This window comes from Megalobrama amblycephala, linkage group LG2, assembly GCF_018812025.1.
Source record: "Megalobrama amblycephala isolate DHTTF-2021 linkage group LG2, ASM1881202v1, whole genome shotgun sequence".
Classification (NCBI taxonomy): domain Eukaryota; kingdom Metazoa; phylum Chordata; class Actinopteri; order Cypriniformes; family Xenocyprididae; genus Megalobrama; species Megalobrama amblycephala.
The window spans coordinates 28,974,125-29,000,068 of record NC_063045.1 but is presented as its reverse complement, the minus strand read 5'-3'; the positions used below and the strand labels follow the sequence as shown (position 1 = coordinate 29,000,068).

The 25,944-nt window shown below is 37.2% G+C and overlaps 1 long non-coding RNA gene across 1 annotated transcript; it reads right to left on the bottom strand.

Moving 5' to 3' along the window:
- Window positions 1-8,570: 8,570 nt before the first annotated feature.
- LOC125254698 lies at window positions 8,571-25,665 on the bottom strand. The gene is made up of 4 exons (XR_007181722.1): window positions 25,497-25,665; window positions 11,988-12,164; window positions 11,417-11,465; window positions 8,571-10,396 (listed from the first exon to the last, which is right to left on the bottom strand). It is a non-coding gene; the product is annotated as an uncharacterized LOC125254698 (long non-coding RNA).
- Window positions 25,666-25,944: the final 279 nt, after the last annotated feature.

Sequence of the window (25,944 nt, the reverse complement as noted above, 5' to 3'; positions counted from 1 at the left end):
GGTTTGGGATAGTGTGGCGGCAGTTTGATCTTTTCCTAAAGCAAGGTCACTAGGACACAAGAGCCTGCCGGTTGCTTTCAGCATGTCACGCTTAATGCGTCTTGTCAGCGGGCCTCCTGTTTTGGTATTTTTGAGAGATTCTGATTGGCCCTCGAGTTGGCAGTGTGTTTATTTTGGTATAGCTTGTTTTGACTTATCACAGGACACAATCTGCCGCATTTATAGTTTGTAATATTGTGCTAAAATCAAGGCTCGGAGCGGAAGGGGGTCTGAAGAAAAGGTGGAACATCTGCACGCATGTGTAATGTGGCCCTGGGAATTTTCATTGTATGCAGCTATCAGATAAGTACGGAGATCCTAAAGGAACATGGTGATGGTGTTGATAAGAAATAAGATGGGAGAAAGAGAAATACATTTCTATGCTATTGCGTTCTCTTGAGAAACTTTGTTTATTCGGGGGAAGGCAATACTTTTGCGAGAACACATTTTGTGGGTTAACAGAGTTACACAGGAATGCAATACTTTTGCGAAAGAACACGTTTTGTGGGATAACGCACAGTTTCTTGGGGGAACGCAATACTTTTGTGAGAGAACACATTTTGTGGGATAACGCACAGTTTCTTGGGGGAACGCAATACTTTTGCGAAAGAACACGTTTTGCGGGATAACGCACAGATTCTTGGGGGAACACAATACTTTTGCGAAAGAACACGTTTTGCGGGATAACGCACAGTTTCCAGGGGGAACACAATACTTTTGCGAAAGAACACGTTTTGCGGGATAACGCACAGTTTCCAGGGGGAACACAATACTTTTGCGAAAGAACACGTTTTGCGGGATAACGCACAGTTTCCAGGGGGAACACAATACTTTTGCGAAAGAACACGTTTTGCGGGATAACGCACAGTTTCCAGGGGAACACAATACTTTTGCGAAAGAACACGTTTTGCGGGATAACGCACAGTTTCCAGGGGGAACACAATACTTTTGCGAAATAACACGTTTTGCGGGATAACGCACAGTTTCCAGGGGGAACACAATACTTTTGCGAAAGAACACGTTTTGCGGGATAACGCACAGATTCTTAGGGAACACAATACTTTTGCGAAAGAACACGTTCTGCGGGATAACGCACAGTTTCTTAGGGAACACAATACTTTTGCGAAAGAACACGTTTTGCGGGATAACGCACAGTTTCCAGGGGGAACACAATACTTTTGCGAAAGAACACGTTTTGCGGGATAACGCACAGTTTCCAGGGGGAACACAATACTTTTGCGAAAGAACACGTTTTGCGGGATAACGCACAGATTCTTAGGGAACACAATACTTTTGCGAAAGAACACGTTCTGCGGGATAACGCACAGTTTCTTAGGGAACACAATACTTTTGCGAAAGAACATGTTTTGCGGGATAACGCACAGTTTCTTAGGGGAACACAATACTTTTGCGAAAGAACACGTTTTGAGGGATAACGCACAGTTTCTTGGGGGAACACAATACTTTTGCGAAAGAACACGTTTTGCGGGATAACACACAGTTTCTTGGGGGAACACAATACTTTTGTGAGAGAACACATTTTGTGGGTTAACAGAGTTACACGGGAACGCAATACTTTTTTGAAAGAACACATTTTGCGGGATAAGGCACAGATTCTTGGGGGAACACAATACTTTTGCGAAAGAACACGTTTTGTGGGATAACGCAGTTTCTTGGGGGAACACAATACTTTTGCGAAAGAACACGTTTTGTGGGATAACACAGTTTCTTGGGGGAACACAATACTTTTGTGAGAGAACACATTTTGTGGGTTAACAGAGTTACACGGGAACGCAATACTTTTGTGAAAGAACACGTTTTGTGGGATAACGCAGTTTCTTGGGGGAACACGTTTTGTGGGAAACACAGTTTCTTGGGGAACACAATACTTTGTGAGAGAACACATTCAGAGTTACACGGGAACGCAATACTTTTGTGACTTTTGCGAAAGAACACGTTTTGTGGGATAACGCACAGTTTATTGGGGGAACACAATACTTTTGTGAGAGAACACATTTTGTGGGTTAACAGAGTTACACAGGAACGCAATGCTTTTGTGAAAGAACACATTTTGTGGGATAACGCACAGATTCTTGGGGAAACACAATACTTTTGCAAAAGAACACGTTTTGTGGGATAACGCACAGTTTCTTGGGGAAACACAATACTTTTGTGAGAGAACACGTTTTGCAGGCAATTTTTCCCCCCATCTCATATTTTTTTCCATCACCATGTCCCCTCTAGGGGCTTCATAGATAAGAAATGTCACACAAATCAAATGTAGAAAATAGCATGTCACCTTACAGAGACTTCGACAAGATTTCTGTTCAAATTGACAAAATTATATTTGATGTAAGGTTAAGCTATGAAAAACATAATCCTGCGACAGTCCTGCACTGTTCACTCCCTCGCTCCCCCATGATTCTGCACCCGTTCAACCATTAGCTTTGGCCAAACACAACATCCAATTACTCTGAAAAGCGAGAGGGACTAAAACAGTGTTTTTCCTGCTGGCACATCTAATTAAATTAACAATAAGAAGAAGATGTCACATTGCCATGTCCTGAGTGAGACGGAAGGGCCAAGTTGTGATGGACTGTGGCCGCCTGTAGAGATCTACTGATAGCGGCCTGAGAAAAACAGGCTTGCATGTTAATCCTGCCAGAAACTAGAGAGAAGAAGAAAGAGACCGTCTTCAGCCCTTTCGAATCTACAATAATAACTAGCATGGCTCAACACTGGTCCTAATCCAACCCAGGCCTCGGAACCCACTGAACAAGTGACGGGACCTGTCTGGTTCCAGTTATAGGCCTGCTGGAGGTAACACAACAGATGGGACCTTATCTATGGCTGGGATCACTGCTTGCCACACATTCTTAGACATCTCGGTAATGCCTCTGTTGTTAGCTAATGCTAACTTCACGTTGAATTACATGCCGAATTAACAACGCGATTCCAAGCGTTTGCTCTTACTATCGGACTTCAAAAACCTTGGTAACATGCAAAATTGTTTCATAACCACTCACTTAAAGAGCTCCCACATCGAGCATGTTATTCAATGATGTTTCGAGCATATGGCTTCACATGAAATCTGAGGAATAGCAATACGCTAAATAGCAAAACGTCACTATGCTCTTAAGTTGTGCAGTTCGCAGGGTCCAAAAATAACAACCTCAAACTGTTAAATGTGAGTAAAAATCATTTTTTCACTAATTCTATTTGGAAATGAAACCTCATACATGGTTTCAATCAAATTGGAAAAACAATAATCAAACCCTGGAATTAAATTAAAGACACACTAACCATACCAACAACAATAATATTGCAACTTATCTTTTGTCTTTGAATTATCTTCATTTGGGGGATTTTCTTTGGAGATATTTGCAATTAACTGCAATATATTAAATTCAATGACACATCATAGAACTAATTCAGTTAGCATTTTGGTGACTTTTTTTGTCTGTTTAGTTTGTTTTGTGATTTGAAAGCAAACAGTAACTTGAAAACACCTCTTTAAAGACATGTCAGGGTGATACAACTTTTCTGATTTCATAATAAAGAAAATAAATAGATATTTATTTTCAGAATAATCTTTTTTTATTTTTTTTTAGAAAAGAAAGAATATTTATGAAACAGTTACTATAATATATAATGAAATATTGATAAAAATATTAATAATATATAGATTTAGTTTAAGTATTACGGAAGAGGATTAGGGCCAAGCAATAATAAAAAAATATAACCATCTCGAGATTAAAGTTGTTAAATTTCGAGAAAAAACTTGTTAAATTTCGAGAAAAAAGTCGAAATAAAATGTTGAGAATAAACTCATTAAATTACGAGATTTTTCTCAACATTTTATTTCAACTTTTTTCTCGAAATTTAACAACTTTAATCTCGAGATGGTTTTATTTTTTATTATTGCTTGGCCCTAATCCTCTTCTGTAAAATATTATTATATATTTAAAATAAAACTTTTGTCCATCAGATCAAAGTCATGTGATGCAACCAACATGTAACAAACATGGTTAAAAAAATCCATAAACAGGAAATTACATTATAGAGAGGACCCCTGCCAAGGCAAGGTAGTTCAGGCTGTAAAATGTCATGTGGTACAACTCCCTAAAAAGTTAAAAATAGTTATGAATTCATGATATTTGTAAAATTATATATTTTTACCTTGAAAAAAGAAATCTAAAAACTTAATTATGATTAAGATGTGTACACTCATTTTCAAGTTGTATGGAAAATATGTTATTACTTTTCTTGATGGTTAAACCAAATGACAATTTACAGTCATTACATTAATTAAACTTTTCTTGAAAATGGTATAAAAGTTTTTTTTTTAAAACCATATGAAACCAACATGAATACAGTACATTTCTAAAACCTTGCAACATGGTTTTAAGATTTTTACTTTTCTTTGTTGTGGACATGTCATAGACTCATTTTAATTGATTGACTATTAAATAAAAATGATCCAAAATATAGTTTCATGGGTGACAATAAATATTTATGGGCAGTACATTTTCTCAGATTAACTTTGGAGAATCTTTTAGTTATCCCAGTGTTGACCTGTCCTCAGATGTATTTACAGTATGGATATGCATGTATATGCCTGTTTTGCATAGCCATCAAAACCAGCCATGGTAGAAACACAGAGATGTCCATTTGGCACAGAGCCATGAGCTTTCGTGAATATTCACCAGGTCATTACTCTTTCCTGACAGGGGTTTAAAGAAAGCTAAGCCAAAGGAGCCGCCACCTTGGCCCGGGTTACTGTTCTTGTCAGGGACCCAAAAAATTCGTTAGCAGGCCCTTAATAATAGAGAATTATTTTTACATGTTATTAAATCCTGTCACTCACTGAAATACCTGGAATACCGTCTGTGTTAGAGCTCTTGGTGAGTGATGCCCTGCATCGGGTGAGGGAGTGAATGGTGCGGTACAGCACGCACTGGATGAACGCCAACTGCTCCGCTGTGGGGGTGAGAAGTTCACACTGGGAAGGTCCACCAGGCTGGACACAACACAGAGATGCTAACTGTGAAGCGCTAACCCGCTTGACTGACATAAAAAAATATATTAAATATATTAACTTTTAACATTATATATTAAAAATATATCTTATAATTCTTATAAAACCGAGATAAGCTACCATTCAAAATATGGTTTCACAAAAATATTTACTTAAGTATTAATTAAAAATAAATATATATATAAAAATAATATATATATATATATATATATATATATATATGTGTACTATGTGGATTTATTATTTATATATAAATACACACACATATATATGCATGTATGTGTGTATATTTATATATACATAATAAATATACACAGTACACACACTTATATTATGTAACAAACTTTTATAACAATAATTTCTATATAAAAACACTTTTGTAATTTCTTTCTTCAGGTTGAAAAATGACCCAGACTTATTCTTGACGAGTTTTGAAAAAATGCACCTGTTAGCATGTTACCCTTCTGACAAAAGCACAATGAAAAATTAAATACAATTATAAGAAATTTGACCAGTGAGGACAGAGGACACCGATTGCAGGATTTGAGTGTTTTATCTTCATGTAATGCTGACAGAGCTGAGGATGTGATTGTTTAGAGAGCAGCAGAGTAGCAATGTGCCGATAGCCATGTTGACTTGGACACTTCCATCATAAGAGCAGGTGTAGATAGTTGTCAAGGTGTTTCAAGGTTTCCTGTTGCTGCTGTTGTTCTCTAATCAGTGCTGAGAGCTACTGCCAACATACACATACACAACAGTGGCATTCTGGACAAATGCCCATGAGGGCAAGGCAACCCAGAGAGAGCAACTGTGACATTGGCATGACACTTCTTAGAAATCATGTTGATATTCCACGAGGCACAACACCTTAATATGTCTCATTGTAATTGCATGTAAATACCATAATATAACACTAAGTTAATTATTCTGTACATTGGTATACTGTATATTAAAAAAAAAATAATAATAAAAAATGGTAATACAATCTGGTCACTATACTACAGTACCATTATAGTACTTTTTGTAGTTTAGTTTTGTGGGTTTTAAAACTTCCGTCTATTTTTATTTTATTTATTTTTTTGAGTATTTCTTGTATGTTGTAGAACACGATCCACTGAAATACTGTGGTTTGAATATTCTCTTGCAAACACACTAGTCAATAAGGCTGAGGCCTGTTTATGGTGATCAGTGGTCACGTTGGGTTTTTGCGTGTAACCAGGCAATGTAAGAGGAGAGTCATTGTAACACTTCTGTCCCACAGTGTGCAGCTGAGCTGGCAAACGTCCTGCCAGCTGTCACTGTTTCTTTGTGAACAAGACCAATGGGACCAGTGCAAATCCTGCTGGAGACAGTGTGACGCTTAGACACTGACACACACAGTACAGCAGCGGTCTGCTTGATGCTAAATACCTTGAATTCACCACAGACATGTTTAATTAACTAAAGGTGCCCTAGAATTAAAAATTGAATTTACCTTGGCTTAGTTGAATAACAAGAGTTCAGTACATGGAAATGACATACAGTGAGTCTCAAACACCATTGTTTCCTCCTTCTTATATAAATCTCATTTGTTTAAAAGACCTCCGAAGAACAGGTGAATCTCAAGATCATTAATATGTACGCCCCCAATATTTGCATATGCCAGCTCATGTTCAAGGCATTACACAATGGCAGGATGTCTGGATGTGCACAGCTGAATCATCAGACTAGGTAAGCAAGCAAGGACAATAGCAAAGAATGGCAGATGGAGCAATAATAACTGACATGATCCATGATATTTTTAGTGATATTTGTAAACTGTCTTTCTAAATGTTTCGTTAGCATGTTGCTAATGTACTGTTAAATGTGGTTAAGGTTACCATCATTTTTTACTGTATTCATGGAGACAAGACTGTCGTTATTTTCATTTTTTAAACACTTGCAGTCTGTATAATTCATAAACACATTCTTTATAAATCTTTCCAACAGTGTGTAATGTTAGCTTTAGCCACGGAGCACCATCAAACTCATTCAGAATCAAATGTAAACATCCAAATAAATACCATACTTACGCGATTAGACATGCTGCATGAAGCACACATTTTGTAAAGATCCATTTTGAGGGTTATATTAGCTGTGTGAACTTTGTTTATGCTATTTAAGGCAGTCGCGAGCTCGGGGGCAGGGAGCACAAGAATTTAAAGGCGCCGCAGCCTGAATCAGCGCATATTTAATGATGCCCCAAAATAGGCAGTTAAAAAAAATGAATTAAAAAAACATCTATGGGGTATTTTGAGCTGAAACTTCACAGACACATTCAGGGGACACCTTAGACTTATATTACATCTTTTGAAAACACGTTCTATGGCACCTTTAAACAGGTTATAACAAGCATTTTGAGTTGTAGAGGCTGGTAACTAGTAAAAAACAAAAAACATTGCTATATAAAAATTGTGTTTAAAAATCCTTTTGCCTGACACTACACAGAAGTGTACCATTCAGCTAATTTCAATCATATGTTTTATAATTTTCAGTCTATTTGTCAAATTTTAGCACAACAAAATTTAATTTACCAACATTTACCAAAATAACTTTTGAAGAAAAATTTACTTTAACTATTTTACATGTTTTATATATTTAAATAATAAATGTATAGCTAGGATGCTACTGTACAAAGCACATATCTAGATGATTCTTTAAATGAGGAAGTTAAGTACATGGCATTTTTATTGCAGGTGTAGATATTAATTAGTCAACTCACTGTGAGGTCTGAAAAAGGTGTGTTTCCTTTCATCTGGAGAGACCTTTCGACCTTTCATCTGGAGATGAGTGCAGGGTCTAGGTGACAAAAAGTGATTTAACAGCCTGAATGTGATGTTTAGCTTGATGATTAATTGCATGTAATGGGAGATAGACTGATGGTACTGTAGTCTAAGCAGGCAAATGTGTAATGGATGTCCACTAAGAAGCCAGTGAAGAACCCTTAGCAGCATTTCAGAATTAAATGCACTAAATGGGATGTACAAGAGATGCAAAAATGTATTCTCCATATAGGAGAGGTAAAGCAGGGGATAACATGATATCACTCATAGCAGAAAGGAGGGATTGGGTTCAGGAGGGCAGTTGGTTTGTGCCTTATGATAAGTTGTAGTATGTTCTTGTCTGAGGTCTCAAATAAGGTTAGCAGCACAGTGGGTGGCATGTCAATAGACATCATTAACAGTCTTGGAGAATGAGTTGTGAATGATGACCACTTCACACTTAAAGTGTGACTCATGCGGAAGCGATAAGTACGAATGGTGGCGGAGATTGAAACGGACAAGAAATGACAACAGCTTCTCATGAAACACTGTTCCTGCCCCCTTGATCTCAATTGCTCCCTTCTTCTTCAAGAAATGTCCTTTGATCGTCTGCTTTGCCTGATCTTCTAATGCCAATTCACCCTATGCCTAGTGGAGGAAGTTTCATTAGACTTGATTCTTGAGTCAAAACTGATTCTGGAATGGCAGTATAATTCCTGATTTGATGTCTAAAGAAACCTTGGATCAAAGGATGTATTATGATGTAAGGTCTTTGTAGGTATTGGTTTCCTTCCATTTTTCACTGTGGTGGAATAGTTTAGAACAGAGGTGCTTAATCCTGTTGCTGAAAAAAAGGTCAAAAGGCATCAAGTTCTAACGAGAGGGTGGAATTCAGGGCAGAGGCAGCAGTATGTGCAGACATTTAAGAAAATTAGTCGAAGGAGTATCGCAAGATGGTTGTTGAAGAGGCGGAGGGTGACATGGGCTGAAAGTTGACCAAATGACCAAGAATGAGTGGGAGGACAAGGAGGTAACCAGAGGCAGGCAGCAGAAATGAAATGAAGAAGTGGGTGTCTCTTGAAGGTGGGTTACTAATATTGTAGACTTTAGAGACTTTAGTGGTTGTTTTTCTGCCTTTTTGCATTGACATATACATTGGCAGATGTTTTTATCCAAAGCAATTTACAGCACATTCAAGGTATACATTTTATCACTTTGGCATTGCTAGTACCATGCTCTGCCAGTTGAGCTACAGCAGAGGTCTCCTATGCTGCTCCTAAAGGAACACTATCTGGAAAAGTTCAACTCAAATACTAATTAACACACTTAAACCAACTATTCAAGATCTTCAGGATTAAACCTTCAGGCTAGTGTGTTGGGGCAGGTTGGCACTAAACTCTACAGGACATTGGCCATCCAGGAACAGAATTGGAGACTTCTGAGCTACAGGATCCAGGAACCAAACTCTGTAACCAGAGGAGTGAGAGAGGGAGCCTAACCCTGAAATGCTGAAGATGATCCAGTCTACAGGAGTCTCTGATAGCTGCATGGAGTTCAAAAGACTTAAAAATATGAAATGACACCATATTTCAGAGATGATGAAATGAGTGGACTTGTGCAGATCACAAGAACAGTGATGCTTTCAGGTGTTATCCAGGTTCAAGGTTCATCAGGGAAGAGTAGATATGTAATTTTGGCATTGCTTGAGAATGTGTGCCACCTTTACAATGAAGTATCAGTTTGATGGATTTTCCTATCTTAAAGGTTACAAGTTGAAATATGCCTTTATCCGAGAAAGTCTTAAATAAGGTTAGCAGCAGGTTAAGGTTAAATAGGTTAAAGGTTTAATAAGGTCAACATCCAATATTGTCAGAGTTGTGAATGATGGTCACCTCACTTTATTATTTTCATTACATTTAAAATATTGTTTACTGGGTTATTCATGAGAGTTTGTCTTTGGATTGTATATGAACTGTTTCATTCAACCAACTAGTCACAATGTTTCTGATTTTTTTTTTTTTTTTTTTTTTTTTACTTGTTCATTCAAGCTACAGCTGAACAGCTAAGGTTGTTTTTCTGACCTTTTTCACAATCAGTCAACTCTCAAACTCTTGATACCTGACAGATGTGATTCCCAGTGTAGTTCTTAGTTTCTTAGGATTGTGTAACTGTGTTTGTATAGCAGAAGGAAATCAAGAAAAGTTCTATGAGCAATATAGGAATGGCCTGGGGAATACTAGTGATGGCTTGTACTGGCCTTCATCACTGTATGTCAAACCTCTGGCGCAATTACACTGCAATAAATACAAATGAGCGACAGATGACATGACAATGTGACATATTTATTGGCTCAGACTCCTATACAAACTCCAGATCTCCATTAGCACGCTCTTAGGATGCAGCCAGGCTTTTAAGACAGTCATGGAAATGACATTCACCCTGACCTCTGCCCTCATGTAGATTTGTTGAGATGGTGGTCACCCATGGGAAAGACCATGTGTCTCCATTAAGTGTTGCAATCAGGGTAATGCACTCAGATCTGTGTGTGTGAGGTAGAAAAAGGCAGACATTAACAGAGGAAAATTGCTTTTGAGTGTCCATCTGTATCTCATTTCAGGGTTCGAATACCTTAATGACAACGAATAATGTTAACTAAGACTACAGTAGTTGGTGAACTGAAAGACAATTTAGATAATATCTGTTAAATAAAATGTAAGATTGGTTAGTCTATGAATCAGATAAGGTACATGAAAAAAATATATATACAGTTAACATTGTCAAACTAATAATGCCCTAAATAGTCTTAATTTTATTCATGCAAAATCTAATTTCTTTACAGGTTTCGTGATATTCACCCTATTATACTGCACATTATTGATATTATTAGTTGACATTAGGATTGAAAATAACATTCTCATTCTGGATGTACAACTGAAAACACAGTACATTTTATATTCAGTTTTGTTGCAGTTTTCTTCACAGTTGAACAAGGAATTCATCTTGGTAAGTCTCGGAGCAGCAGTCAGTAAGTTTATATATTAAAACACAAGTGAAGCTCACTGTAAGGTTTTAATTTCTGTTAACTGATGTCTTCATCTTAACTGACGGGCTCCTTTCATTAAAGATTAAAGGGGAGCAGTGAGCTAATGCATGGTAAACTCGGTGGCCTGGCCTCAGTGACCACTGCGTCATCGCTCAGCACCGCCACACAGCTAACGAGCGGCTGCTGTCAGTACAAATGAGAAAATTGATGACATAAATGGTCATATTTCTGCTGCTGATAGACAGGTGACCCTCGGCCCTCTGGGAATGACAGTTAACATGAGGCGAAGCAAAGAGACGGCCGATCCACATCGTCTGCAGGTTATTAGCCTCTGTATCTTACACACATACAATTTATCTTTTCCTCCCTCCCTCGACTTTTTCCGACAAATCCGATTTAACTCGCTACACACTTTGGATCCCATTTAAAATATCACTGTTTTACATAAATCCCAGGCTTTTTTGTTAGATACTATTAAAAAAAAAAAAAAAAAAACATGAAAATAAGATAACTTACCTTAAAATGGATCATTTAGTCTGTCCCAACTCAGACGTTTTGACCTCAACTGTATGCAAAAAATAACTTAAATGATAATAATAAATCAATGAATAATCTCATAATTATGACAATGTATTCATAACTGATATTCATGTAATTGCAATGATGTTTTAATTTTTGCACAAATTGAAGTGTGTGGTGCATTAGTAAAGCTTAACAACTCAACCCTACTGCTATTGTCAGATAAAAAAACAAATAAGCTATGAAATTAAAAAAAGTGAAATCAAATTAATAAAAAATAATGTTAATGTTTATTTAATATTTGTTGCAAAAAAATCCCATAAATCAGGTTTTAAAATGTATATAATTATATTTATGGTAACATAGTTTCTGAAGCACCCCCCTTTTACTGACTATTTTGTGCACTATTCATGGAAAGTGCCACTCATACATACTTTTAAACCCTGCCCAGGGGGTAACCAAAACACAGCATTCATTTTCAAATCCATTTGCACTTCCCATCTCGTGCCCTTAACCAATTGTTTGTTTATTTTTGCTTTTTCGATTCTTGAATTTCACCTTGTCTTACCTGCATTAGCGCTCCGCAGGAAGAGGATCAAACTCCACGTCTGTCAGGGCTGACTTTAAAAAGGGGTTTTATTTTTGCTCTACAGACCTTCTGGATGACGTCACCATGGGATCTAATCCCATCAAAGGCAGGCTGGAGTGGTCTGGAGATGGTGGACGAGGCTTTTTTTCATGCCGCCTGGAGAGTCAAACAAAGCACATATGGTGTTGAAGAGATGAGATGGATAAGACGCATGGTGGGGTATAGGCAAAGGCTTATGGGAAGGCAGTGCTGTTTGATTTTCATGTAATAAATAGTCATCAAATAGTTCCTTTGCAGTTCTACAGCACAGTTCCCCAACAATTCATCTGTAGAGAAGGAAATACTACTAATAATGTTTTAAAAATAAGAAACATTGGGTCATACTGTGATGGCTCCCAGGAATCAACTGAAAGATGAAATCAGCGATTAATTATCAATAGATAGAGAAAAGGAAAGGAATCAATAATGAAAGTAAAGCATGTGTAGAGAGCATCTTTTGGTGCAGTGGAATAGGAATCATGTTGAGTGATGCAATAGACTGTCTGTAATCTGTCATACTTGATATTAGGTACAGCTCATAAAAAATAAAATAATAATAATAAAAAAAAAAAACTAAAGCACTTTTTGATTTTATTTAACTGTTAACTGGGTGATTTTTTAGGAAAAAAGTATTTTTCAAAAAAAGTAAAGTCATTGCCCTTTACTATAAAAAATAGCACAGCCTTGAGTGGCTTGTTGCTTTCATGATAAAATAAATAAAAATATCACTATAAACAATTATTGTGTTATGTGACAGTTCACTACCAAACTATAGGCCTGTTTAAACCATTTACTTATCCATATTGTTCTAAATCTGCAGATATTTTGAAAAATGTTTCAACCATGTTGGACCATACAGTTAATCCAAAACATCACTGGATCGCACTAAACAAACAATATATATATATATATATATATATATATATATATATATATATATATATATATATATATATACAAGTTGGGAATAACATGAAGAATCGTTCATCACTTACTCAATGGGTGTTTGCAGTGAAAGGTGTTTTGCACTATAGTTGTTCATGCATTGTATATTTTAGCCTGACTAAAACATTGCATCTATGAATGCAAATCTCCCTTTAATAATACTGTGTTTTTTTTTGATATTTTAAATTTTACAGTACAAATACTGTTAACACTGGTCTCAGTCAAGTCACATATTAAGTAAACCACTTCTCACACAAGTCAACCTAGACTTTCAATCTTCCATTTCACTTTCAGTGTCCTCCAGAACTCTTCCTTCTCAATGGCACATTGTTTATCCGCTCTTTGATTCATTTTACAGGCCAGATGTGACTGCTTGCAGTTAATTTGTTTTCTGTGCAACATATTTGCACAGAGCTCTGCTTGTGTGCGTGGGAAGCTTTTTGGCGACGGCCGCTGTCAGACCGGCCTCTAATGAATCCCATTAAATCATGCACTTTGTCATTATGCTGCCTTTAAGAGCCAGAAACTCACTTTGGCTTTACAAGTATGCAACCCCCATTGTGAGTGAATGCTACGTTGAGGAAAACAAACTACTTGACATCAGTGGACTCCTGCAATAGAAAAAAGATATCCATTGAGTGTCTTCTCACTTGGCAAACAGGGATTAAAAAGTTTGACACGCGAGACTGCTGTTGCCAAACTTTAAGTTGATGAGCACCTTCCAATGTCTACGGCATGCATAAACAATTGAAAGAGCTGGATTCATCTCCATGTCATCTGCCAAGAAGGGAAATGTGTGTTTAAACAATGGCTCGGATAAAAAGGGTGGACTTTACACTGAGCAGACCAGCCCAATCAATCTTTTGGTCCGCCACTTTCCAAAAAGCTTGTCTCGACTGTATCCTTGAAATAAAAAAAAGCAAAAGGAATAGAGTGTAGGATAAATTTGCTGATTATGTCCACTAGTGTGAATTTTCCTAATTTCAAGGCACATCGGACCATTTTTTGTTGGGTCTAAAAATTTCCCCATCAGTACAGAGAAGATTTGATGGATGGTTACAACAGATCCCTTGATCTCCAGTGTCCAGAAGGGTTTTGGTTCAGGGTGTAGCATGCAGCCCAGGCGCCGATCCTTTGGCTGAAGATGGTGTGAATCCGATGGACCAGAGCCACAGTGATGACTAGATGGTAAACTTCAAAACTCTCAGAAGATACACATTTGGTTAGTGTTGAGTCAGTGTTAGGGTTGCTCTCGGACTTAATATACAAAATGGATGAATGTTTTATGCAAATCTCGGGAGGCTTTTCATAAAATGAAGAAGACCAAAGCTCTGTCCCAGACGCTACCCCTAAGGTTGTCCAGTGAGTCCGCACATTAGTGACATAATGGTACATAGACTGTCAGGTAGTAGTTCACTGTGGAATCCCATGGACCAGAGCCACAGTGCTCTCTAGATGTTAAAACATGTTTAGCGAAAGTCTCATAATATACATGCTTGACAAGGTTAAGGCTGGAATTAATGCCCCATATAAATTTTGCTAGACTGAGGGTTACCATGGTCATTTCCCGAAGGTCCTGCAGTCCTCCTTTGGGTCAACATGTTAGTGATATAGTGCCACTCTCAGGTAGTAATTGCTGCAAAATCCCATGAACTCAGGTAATCTGTGGAGAATAGACTCAAGACTGAACACAGCTCAATGAAACTGCCAAACTTAAATAGGGCACAAGACAGGTGGTACAAATTAACATATGGCACACCTTGGTGGATGTTCCAAGCATGCAGTACCGATACTACATGTGACATGTAAGCACTGCAAATCACTGATTGGTCAGAGAGAATCTTCACTACCAGCATCATTGGATTTGAAAGACAAGACACCAAATCCACTAGATTCAAATAGTCAGTAACAGCTGCCACAAAATTATTTGTTTGGGTGACTTTTTTAAACGGCCACTGCACGCAACTTGAAAAAAGAAATGGCTGTATTGTGGTCAGTAGATAAGGTGCAGACTCCTTGGTAGCCAAGAAGTGGATCCACGTCATTAGAGGTGGCGCAACTACAAACCCGATTCCAAAAACATTGGGACACTGTACAAATTGTGAATAAATAAGGAATGCAATAATTTACAAATCTCATAAACTTATAGTTTATTCACAATAGAATATAGATAACATATCAAATGTTGAAAATGAGACATTTTGAAATGTCATGCCAAATATTGGCTCATTTTGGATTTCATGAGAGCTACACATTCCAAAAAAGTTGGGACAGGTAGCAATAAGAGGCCGGAAAAGTTAAATGTACATATAAGGAACAGCTGGAGGACCAATTTGCAACTTATTAGGTCAATTGGCAACATGATGTATGGGTATAAAAAGAGCCTCTCAGAGTGGCAGTGTCTCTCAGAAGTCAAGATGGGCAGAGGATCACCAATTCCCCCAATGCTGCGGCGAAAAATAGTGGAGCAATATCAGAAAGGAGTTTCTCAAAGAAAAATTGCATACAGTGCATAATATCATCCAAAGATTCAGAGAATCTAGAACAATCTCTGTGCGTAAGGGTCAAGGCCGGAAAACCATACTGGATGCCCGTGATCTTCAGGCCCTTAGACGGCACTGCATCACATACAGGAATGCTACTGTAATGGAAATCACAACATGGGCTCAGGAATACTTCCAGAAAACATTGTCGGTGAACACAATCCACCGTGCCATTCGCCGTTTCCGACTAAAACTCTGTAGGTCAAAAAAGAAGCCATATCTAAACATGATCCAGAAGTGCAGGCATTTTCTCTGGGCCAAGGCTCATTTAACCCTCTGGGGTCTGAGGATTTTCGCGGCCCTGGAGAAGTTTTGACATGCCCTGACATTTGTGCTTTTTTCAGTTGTTCATAAACATATTAATGGAAAAAGTGTCATTACACTGTATTCAGCACAAACTAGGCTACAATAATATGTGAGAAACATGTATGTACATGTTTGTATTTTTGAAGGAATAATGTTTATGCGTGGTTATTGAAAAAAAAACTTAAGTCACTGAAATACAAAAAAATAATAATATTATATATGTGTTCACAAGACTTCTGGGTATTGGAGGTTGTAGACTAGAGTTTTTGCTTCAGAATGATGTAAAATTATGCTGCCTGCTTGTTCATAAAAAACAATAGAGAGATTTAAATTTTGTAAGAAACTTTTTGTCAAGAAACACAGTATGCGTGGAGGCGTGAATCATCATGAATAATTGGTGATTCTCACCTGAGAAGACAAAAGAATCACATAATAATGACCTGAAATGACTTGCATAATAATGAGCTCTTTCAGTCTCAAGCTCATCATATGGTGTATATCAAACATACAGAAAAAACAGCAATACTGTTAAATATTATTACAATTTAAAATAATGGTATTCTATTATATTCTTTAAAATATAATGTATTTCTGTGATGCAAAGTGTCTGAACAATTATGTTACCTCTGTGGCATTTCATATAGGCTTTTAGCTTAAAGGTGTGCACATTTGGAGAAATATTGATGGATTCTCATATGTTTATATCAATTTTCTATACAGAGGAGTAATATTTATTCAATATTTATTGTCATCACTATGAACGCTGGATACTGTGTTTTCAATTCATACTTGCAGCCGGAGGGCGCTCTGTACACCTTTAGTCCACAAATTTATCTAAAGAAGAACAGGTCATGTGACTCCCCAGGAGCTGAACTAACAGAGGCCAGAGATCGCTAACTATGGCTATTCAAAACACTTTTCAAGACAATAAATACACGATTGAGACGATGTATGCATGTATTGACTGAATTTGCGTCTGAATAGCGCTGGCTCCGTGGGCGTGGCCGCATTAGCAGATAATGAGCTGAATCACGGACTTCTGATTTGGCTCTCTTTTCATAAAGATTACATAAACAGAGAATATTTGTTTTCGATTTGACTTACACGATTTAAAACCTGACATTTCAACATTTTTTAGACATAAGTCTCATTTTTGTGTCATTAGTATTCACTAAGTTACAGTTCACTTTCTGAGAACTATCAGATTGGACTTCGTTCAGGGGGAGATGACAGATCATGCTTCAGGTTAGTTCTCTTTATTTGACAAAAAGCACAACATTTTGTTTTTACTCTGAGTGTACACAAATAAAAGAAAATATTCAACAGATTAAAATGGAGTATAACTCTTAATTGTATGTGCAACATTGACGGAGTATTCTGAGTCTCTTTCACACTGGTAAGAAAAAAAACCACGGTGGTATCGCTGGCGATACCTCAGAAAATGTTAAAATGGACTGTGGCAAAGTGGAAAACTGTTCTTTGGTCAGACAAATCAAAATTTGAAGTTCTTTTTGGAAAACTGGGACGCCATGTCATCCAGACTAAAGAGAACGAGCGCTCAGTTCAGAAGCCTGCATCTCTGATGGTATGGGATTGCATGAGTGCGTGTGGCATGGGCAGCTTACACATCTGGAAAGGCACCATCAATACTCAAAGGTATATCCAAGTTCTAGAACAACATATGTTCCCATCCAGACGTTGTCTCTTTCAGGGAAGACCTTGTATTTTCCAACATGACAATGCCAGACCACATACTGCATCAATTACAACATCATGGCTGAGTAGAAGAAGGATCCGGGTACTGAAAGGGCCAGACTGCAGTCCAGATCTTTCACCCATAAAAAACATTTGCCGCATCATAAAGAGGAAGATGCGACAAAGAAGACCTAAGACAGTTGAGCAACTAGAATGGGACAACATTCCTATTCCTAAACTTGAGCAACTTGTCTCCTCAGTCACCAGACGTTTGCAGACTGTTATAAAAAGAAGAGGGTATGCCACACAGTGGTAAACATGGCCTTGTCCCAACTTTTTTGAGATGTGTTGATGTCATGAAATTTAAAATCAACTTACTTTTCCCTTAAAATGATACATTTTCTCAGTTTAAACATTTGATATGTCATCTATGTTGTATTCTGAATAAAATATTGAAATTTGAAACTTCCACATCATTGCATTCTGTTTTTATTCACAATTTGTACAGTGTCCCAACTTTTTTGGAATCGGGTTTGTATATGATCAGTCTATAATACCACCTATTTTGAAGAAGTACTAAACTGCAGTGGAAAAGCAAATCGCTGTACCGAGCCAAGTCGTACCACCTGGTGGAAAAGCGCCATTAATGAGCAGTCATAACTAGAGTTCGCAGTATGTGGTGCCACCTATGGGAAAGTCTTCACAGTAGAGGTCAGGAAGTGCTTGCCAATGGCTGGGAGAGTCATTGCAAGAGGGAGCAGACAGTGCTCCCTAGTGGCAGGGAGAGTCCTCATAGTAGAGGGAATGAAGTGCCACCCACCAACCAACCAACCACCCCTACCACGTCATAATATGTCCCTGGTAGCTGGCAGGAGCAATTTTGAGCTAAATTCTGCAGGAAGGCTACCTCAAGGGAGTGGAAACTTCACAAACATGTGCACACAACAGCTGCATGTGTGAGTCTGCATTAAAATACTCCCTGGAACCCTTGACACGTGGCCTTCTACCCCAGTACACAAACTTTCCAGTCCACTGTTGGCTTTTTGGATAGACGGTCAGACAGCTCCTAAATATTCTTGAGTGTTTTTTTACAGACAGATATCTAGAATAAGAGCCAGGACAGAAAAATACCAGTCATCTCACTGGACTGTTTATCTTCTGACTCCACTGATCTTCTCTGCCTCCCCCAAATGCTCGACCTCCCAGAGATAGCAAACAGAGCTAGTGGGACACTGACAATATATCAGAACTGAGGCATTTTCTCACAGTTTTCCTATTTCCCGTTTGTAATGTGGGAAGACCCATCGGGCCATTTCTCACAGGTGCAAAATTTAACATATGATTTTGTAATTTCCTTAATTTCATGATATTTGAGCTTCAGTAATTTTAGTGAAATTACAGCAGTGACATTTTTTGGCTGAGGACTACAAAAAGCATTTTGTAAAGGAATGTTTGTTCTGTATTCATTTCTCCTGAAAGTATATTATAGTACATCATGAGAAGGATTATCTCAACCTCAATAAAATCCAATAAGCCTTGCATGTGTTTTAAGTGGTCCAGAGCTCCATCCACCAATCATCACCAATATGCAGTGACCTGAAAAATACTGACTTAATAAATATAAATATTCTTATGAAAGGATAAATGAAGTCACTTCCCCTCAAGTTCACACAGGTGCCCAAGCAGAGTAAATAACACTAAATGCAAGTCCCTTACAAGGAAAGAGGTTGAGACAGATTTATGGGTAACATTTTAAGTTCTGATAAAATAAATGTTCTGGGTTAAACTTAGTTTCAATGGTCTATTTTAGACATTCTTCTACCTTTAAGTAACTTTGCAACTACATGTCAGCTAACTCTCAATAGAGTATTAGTAGGCTGTGGTAGACTGTTAGTAGAATGTTAAGTTGATGTAGTTGTAAACTTACTTATAGTCAGTAGAATGTCTTTTGGAGGATCATCAAAATAAAGAGTTAGCAGATATTAAGCAGTCTACTAATATTCTAATGAGACTTAGTTGACATGTAGTTGCAAAGTTAATCATAGTTAGTAGAATGTCTAAAAGAAAGTGGACCATCAAAATAAAGTGTTACCATATTCTGTCATATATATAAATATAAAATATTTTTTATAGTTGGCCTAACTGGCCTAATGAAACAACACAGATATGTTTATCAGCAGGTTTTAAGAATCTACCACCCATTAAGAATCCCATTTAAGAATCTACTACCATCAAACACTATTATTGACTTAATAAATATAAATATCCTTAAGGAAGGATAAATGAAGTCAGTTCCCCTCAAGTATAGTTGGCCTAACTGGCCTAATGAAACCACACAGATGTGTTTATCAGCAGGTTTTAAGAATCATAATAGAGGATGAACGTTAACTTTCTGGAACCTATGTGCTTCTAAGAAGCTTATTTATAAGCGGAAATGTGTCACAGATACCAGGTGGTTAGGTTATTTTCAAAGTGCTGTTACATTCAAGTTTCATTCTTGTATTTCAGGTTTGTCAAGAAATTGTTTGAGTAAAAATTCTAGCATTAAACAAACTGTGTTTTAGTAATAGTATTATATAATAGTTTTAAAAGTAGTTAACAGTATTTAATAGTTTAAAATATAATACAAAGCTAAAGGTGCTAAAGAGGATGCTTTGTTTTATACATTTTTGCAATATTACTTGAAACTGTCTTTACTAACTGATAAAAGACTATTTATTAGGTGCACTGAAAGGAATAATATTAATATACATAATCTGTGCACGAGGTAGGGCCTTAAAAACATCAGCCAATCGTTTACGCGATCATCGCGTAAACGATTGGCCCTCTGGCTTGTCAATCACTGCCGTGACGTTCCTTGTGAGAGACGTGCGCGGATTGGCCCTCTGGCTTGTCAATCACTGCCGTGACGTTCCTTTTGAGAGACGAGCGCGGCTGCGCTCTCCAGTAACTTTCCACACTCTACAGGCGCCGCATGCAATGTTTTTGTCAGGAGACAGGAGTAACAACTGCAGATTATGAGTTACAAAACACGACACAGCACTGGTAAACACTCGTGTTTCAATACGAGTTTTGGGAGGCGTTTTGAAATGTGTTGTGAAGGAGGGGGGGGTTGTTCTTACGCATGCGCTCATTTCAAAAACTCAGTAACAGTCTTTGGATTCTCAGTTGACGAAAAAATCCTCTCTATCACCTTTAAAGCATTAAGGCAGAAAATTCTGTACGGTAAGGTAACATTAAAAATTAATATATATTTATTTGAGTTAAGGAAAACAATGCAAATATATATTTTCCCCTGCTCTAGAAAATTCTCTAATCCTTCTCTCTCTGGTTCTTATTCCTGCTCTACGTCAAACACACAATAGATCTCTTCAGCATTAGTCCATTTGATGTCTGCCATGAAAAGGGAAGCCATTGCCCCTGTGTCACTCTTCTCTGTCTTTTATTCTCTTGTATTTACTTATTTATTTCAGGCATCTCACTCATCACTCTCTTTGAGCTGTCCCCCTGGTGCCCTTTCTCGAACTGAGCTTACGGTTTTCAATCAGCACTTCCCACTCACTGGGACCATCCGGTTCTCATGTGCCTGGGCCCAAGTGTCCTGACAGTGGCTGGACGTGAGCAGAAAACTGCGCCAGAGATTCTGAGTGCACATACTGTATGATATAATTACACAGACTGGAGTGTGAACTTCCCTCGACATCCTGAGTGCATTGGATTTTTAGGGAGGAATTCACCATGAAGGATTTGTGCCTGCTGATAGTCTTGTTTGTTTGCATCTGCTGTCTGCGTTGTTTTAGCACCTGATCCACTACAGGAATTACATGTATGCAAATCATGAAACAACTCAAAACTCATGGGTTTTTAGTGCTAAGTGGTAGAGGATGTAGCAGGCATGTGTTCTGGCGTACTTTACTGGTACTGAACAGCATTACTACAATCAAATCACCCTAATTGTCTATTTAGGAAATTCCCCCTACTATATAGCGCATCTGGATATGCTGTTCTCCATCATTAGATGAATTACTGCTGTCATAATAATAATAACTATATGTACACAAGATGCAGGCCATATTATCAAATACATAGGGGTGGGCTATATACTGTAGCACATGATTAACCGGAAGAGATTTTGAACTATCGTCCCTATCGCGGTTATGCTCATGTGACGTTGCTGTGCTGCGCTGTCATGAAAGCTTATCATCTGCATGTGTTTTTTAAGCATTGGTGTTTACAAATGAGTTATTTTAAACCGCTGAAGCACAATAAGCAGCGAAAGAGAACTCATTTCGCTATATGTGAAAGCACTTGAGTAGTGAACTCAGTTCTTTTTGTCGCCTAATTGGGATTGAACGGTCAAATATACACACTCATGTGTCAAAATGCCCGTCTTTGTGAGTGAATGTAAACAGTTATGAAAGAAAGCACATGTGTATCAGTGCATTTGGTCTTAAAGTGACAGCAGCCTAAAACATTTCTATCATTTATAAGTAGTACATACGTGAAGTTTACCCCATGGTTTCTTGATAAACTTAATTTTAGAGTCTGCTAGGTGAGGAATCCAAAATATTACATGGCCTCCTGCAAACATGTATATATAAATTATATGAATTAAAATACTGAATTATTCTGTATTTATTTGTTCATATCCATATGTATAAGGTCTTTGCAAAAAATAAATACAATTTTGTGCCGCTGCACTGGAATACACCAGCCAGACACGATGCCTTCATAGCACTGTTTACATTAGTGTGCCAAATGACTCATTCATCTCCTGACAGCACTCCTCTGGGAATACCATAAGAACATTTCCTTTAATATGAAGTCATCATGATATGTCAACATTTCTGTTGACAACAAATGCATATGCATCTACTACACCCTCACAAACAAGCACATTGAATACAGGCAACATCAGATTACAAGTTCAGTGGTTCTCTGCAAAAAATAAAGAAATAAATAAACAAAAATGTATGCCTGTATCTTAAAGGTCAGCGGTATGCTTCATGCTGACAGTCTGGAGCTGGTGTTATTATTATTCCGTACTGCAAATCTCTGGGTTCACAAAATACACTCTATCAAAACTAACTTTCAAAAACGAGTAACGGCACCAGATGGTTTTCCAGATTTCCAAATGCAAAAGCGCCACATATTAAGAAAATCTTCACTGTTTACACAACTGACAGACACTGTTTATCATTGTAAACATCTGTCAGATAGGGCCACATTCTCAGTAGCCAGCAAACACGTGGCAGCCCATTAAGTTTGGTGGGCTGTGACAGATGAATTCATGGAAATGGCAGAAATGCTTTGCCATTCGGCAAAGAAATGTGTTCTGTATGGAAAAGCACTTATAGTTCATCCAAGAAATTGGAAATTTGAATCGGAAACATTTCTTGAAAAATGTTTTTGTCCATACAATTAGTACAACCAGTATGGACCCCACTGACTTTCATTGTACAGACAAAACAAAACAAAACAGATATTTTTCAAAATATATTATTTTGCTTTCCGCATGAGAAAGAAAGTTATGAAACATGCTTGTGAGCTGGTACAAAACAACAAAACATTGGACTCCAGTGGCTTTGACTTTAAATAAACAAAATAAAAAATAACTTTTGTTTTTCACATCACATTACACATTACGCTAATGAGCTTTTGAGTCCATTGTTGCCTCAAACGAAACCTAAAGCAAATAGCATAGAATGGCCTACATTATATTCCTCGAATGCCACTCCCCTCAAAAAGGAAGAAAAAGCCTGATGACATTTTTCATTTTGTACATCACTTTGGTTTTAATGCCTTCAGTGAGTTTTGGATCTAGCTTGGCGTGCCAACAGAAATGCTGCAGGGTTACTTGGGACTGTTCTAAAAGTGCGTTCTCACACCAGCCTGTAATAGTACACCATGTCTTAAAGCAGATTGTGTTGTTTTTATTGGAGGAAATATGTGGACATCTGGATTAATTCCACCTTGTGTGAAGTGTGGCTGGCACATGGAGACTTCCTGGCTCTTCGTAAACGGAATGGAAGGTTGGGGTCATGCAACTCCACAAAGATAATAGAAATATATGAGTTTCCTGCCATCTGCCATATTCCACACCCTCAGTCATGAACCTGTAGTTGGCAAATTTATTCAAGGATCTATTCAACCGTGTGCATCTACTCCAGCAGCTTCCCCTAATACCTCTAACTCTGAAGAAGTCCTACCAGCATCCTTTAAGTTACTCCATATGGCACTGTTTGTTTTGAAAATCCATCTTGCATTTTGAGACGATCAGATTAGATTCAATTTAGCTGTACTTATTTGATTAAGCGGGCAATGACAAGGTTAAAAAGGTTGTGCTGACATTTGAGGTCAAGGTGGGTGCTGGTGCAAATACTTTCAATGAAAAGTAATTCCACACAAACAACCGCAGCTGTTCAGTAAAAAGGACCTAAACGTGTTTTTAGGCTTCTGGTTTAAATGCCTCCACCCAGGATCGGCACGTCCTAGTGCGTATAGGCAACGCAAACATTGTGTAGGGCCCGTAGCAAATATGTAGATATCGAGTGTGAGGGTGTTTAGCACCCATTGAACACTGGAAGCACCCTTAGTTGCTGACCAAAGTGCTGTACAATATGACATTATATAAAACACAAACACAATATCAACTACATTGATTCATACGCCAAAGAAAAGAAAATGAGGCTTTAAAACCTGTAACATCAGGAAATAGCCTGATATATATAATGGAAAATCATTCCACAGGTGTGGTGAAAAGTGTAAATAAATAAATAATTGTGACTTTAGTTCTCACAAATGTTACTTTATATCTCAAAATTGCAACTTTATTTCACAGTTAACTTGTAATTGTGCATTTTTCTTAATTGCAGCTTTATAATTCTAATTGTGAATTTATATCTCATTATTGTGATTTAATATCTCATAAATGTATATTTTTTAGTAATTACAACTTTAAATCCCACAAAAATTGCAACTTCATATCCTGCAAAACTTTATTTCTATTTGTGACTTTTCAATAAAAGTAATTGTGACTTTATATTTCACCATTTAACATATATTTTTTAAATTTCTTTTTCTTTATTTCTTCAAATTCTGAATTTATATATCATAATTGTGATTTTAATTCTATAACTGCAACTTTATTTCTCATATATGCTACTTTTTTTAATAATTGTTACTTTGTTTCTCTTGTTTGCTATTTTTTTTCTAACTGTGAATTTATATCGTAACTTTCAACTCATATCTTATAATTGCGATTTTATTTTTCATAACTCAGAGTATTTCTTTTAAATAATTCTGACTTTATATTTGAGTTTGAGTTCTTTATTTTTGTGACATTCAGCTTTATTTTTGTTCTGACTGTGAATTTATATCTTATAATTGTGACCTCTTATCTTATTTCTTCAGTTTTATTTCATTTCGTTTTCATGTTTTAACCTTTATCTCACAATGACCTGTTTTACTCTTTTTTTCTATATTTTACTTTAAATGTTTACAAAAAACATTAAAATATATGTTTGAATATTGATGTTTGCAATAGATTAATACATACTTATGTATAGTGTTATAATATTTTTAGTGCTTTCTCATAAAAAGAAACCACTTATCTAGTTGCAGTTTAGTTGCTGTGTTTATTTTATTTTAGCTTAGTTTTAAATTTCATACTAAATAATTACAGTTTTTACAATGGCGGGGCCTCACAAACTCACATGCTGGCGCTGCCTCCACCCAGCAGAATAAAAAAAAAATATAATAAATGAAAAGCAGAATTTCATTATGATTAGATGCCTCGAACTGAGGTTCTGACAGAGAATTATGGGATTGCTTTATAATAACACAAAAATATGAGCGAGATCCCAAGAGCCACATGAAACTTTCACTTTAAATGTAAACTTGGAAGTTGTGTGTTTCTTTCTTTTCCTTTCCAAAACAAGTAGGATATAGATTTTCTTACCTCACTAGTATTTAACACACCTGACAAGAAGTCCGATTTTAATATGTAATATATTCAATATAAAAAATATCCCAAGCCCAAAAACAACAGGCTCATTTGGACTCCGCAGACGAGAGACTTTGACTTGTGGTTTGGAATGAAAGCGGACAGGAAAGATTTAATTTTCTCTCTCTCTCTCTCTCTCTCTCTCTCTCTCTCTCTGTTTCTTTCTCACTCTTTTTGCATTGTGCCGGACACAAGCTTTTCCCAAAGACTGCTACAAACGACAATTACATTACAAGTTTGGGATTTCAGCCTCATTTTGAAATCCATAATTTGCTGTAATTTGTGCTTTTATCTGGCCACTAAAACATGCACAATGGCATTGGATATAATGGCTACATTGATAGCTTTTGAGATTAGGACTGGCCCATTACATTCATGAATGCTTTAATGATTTGGCAAGCAC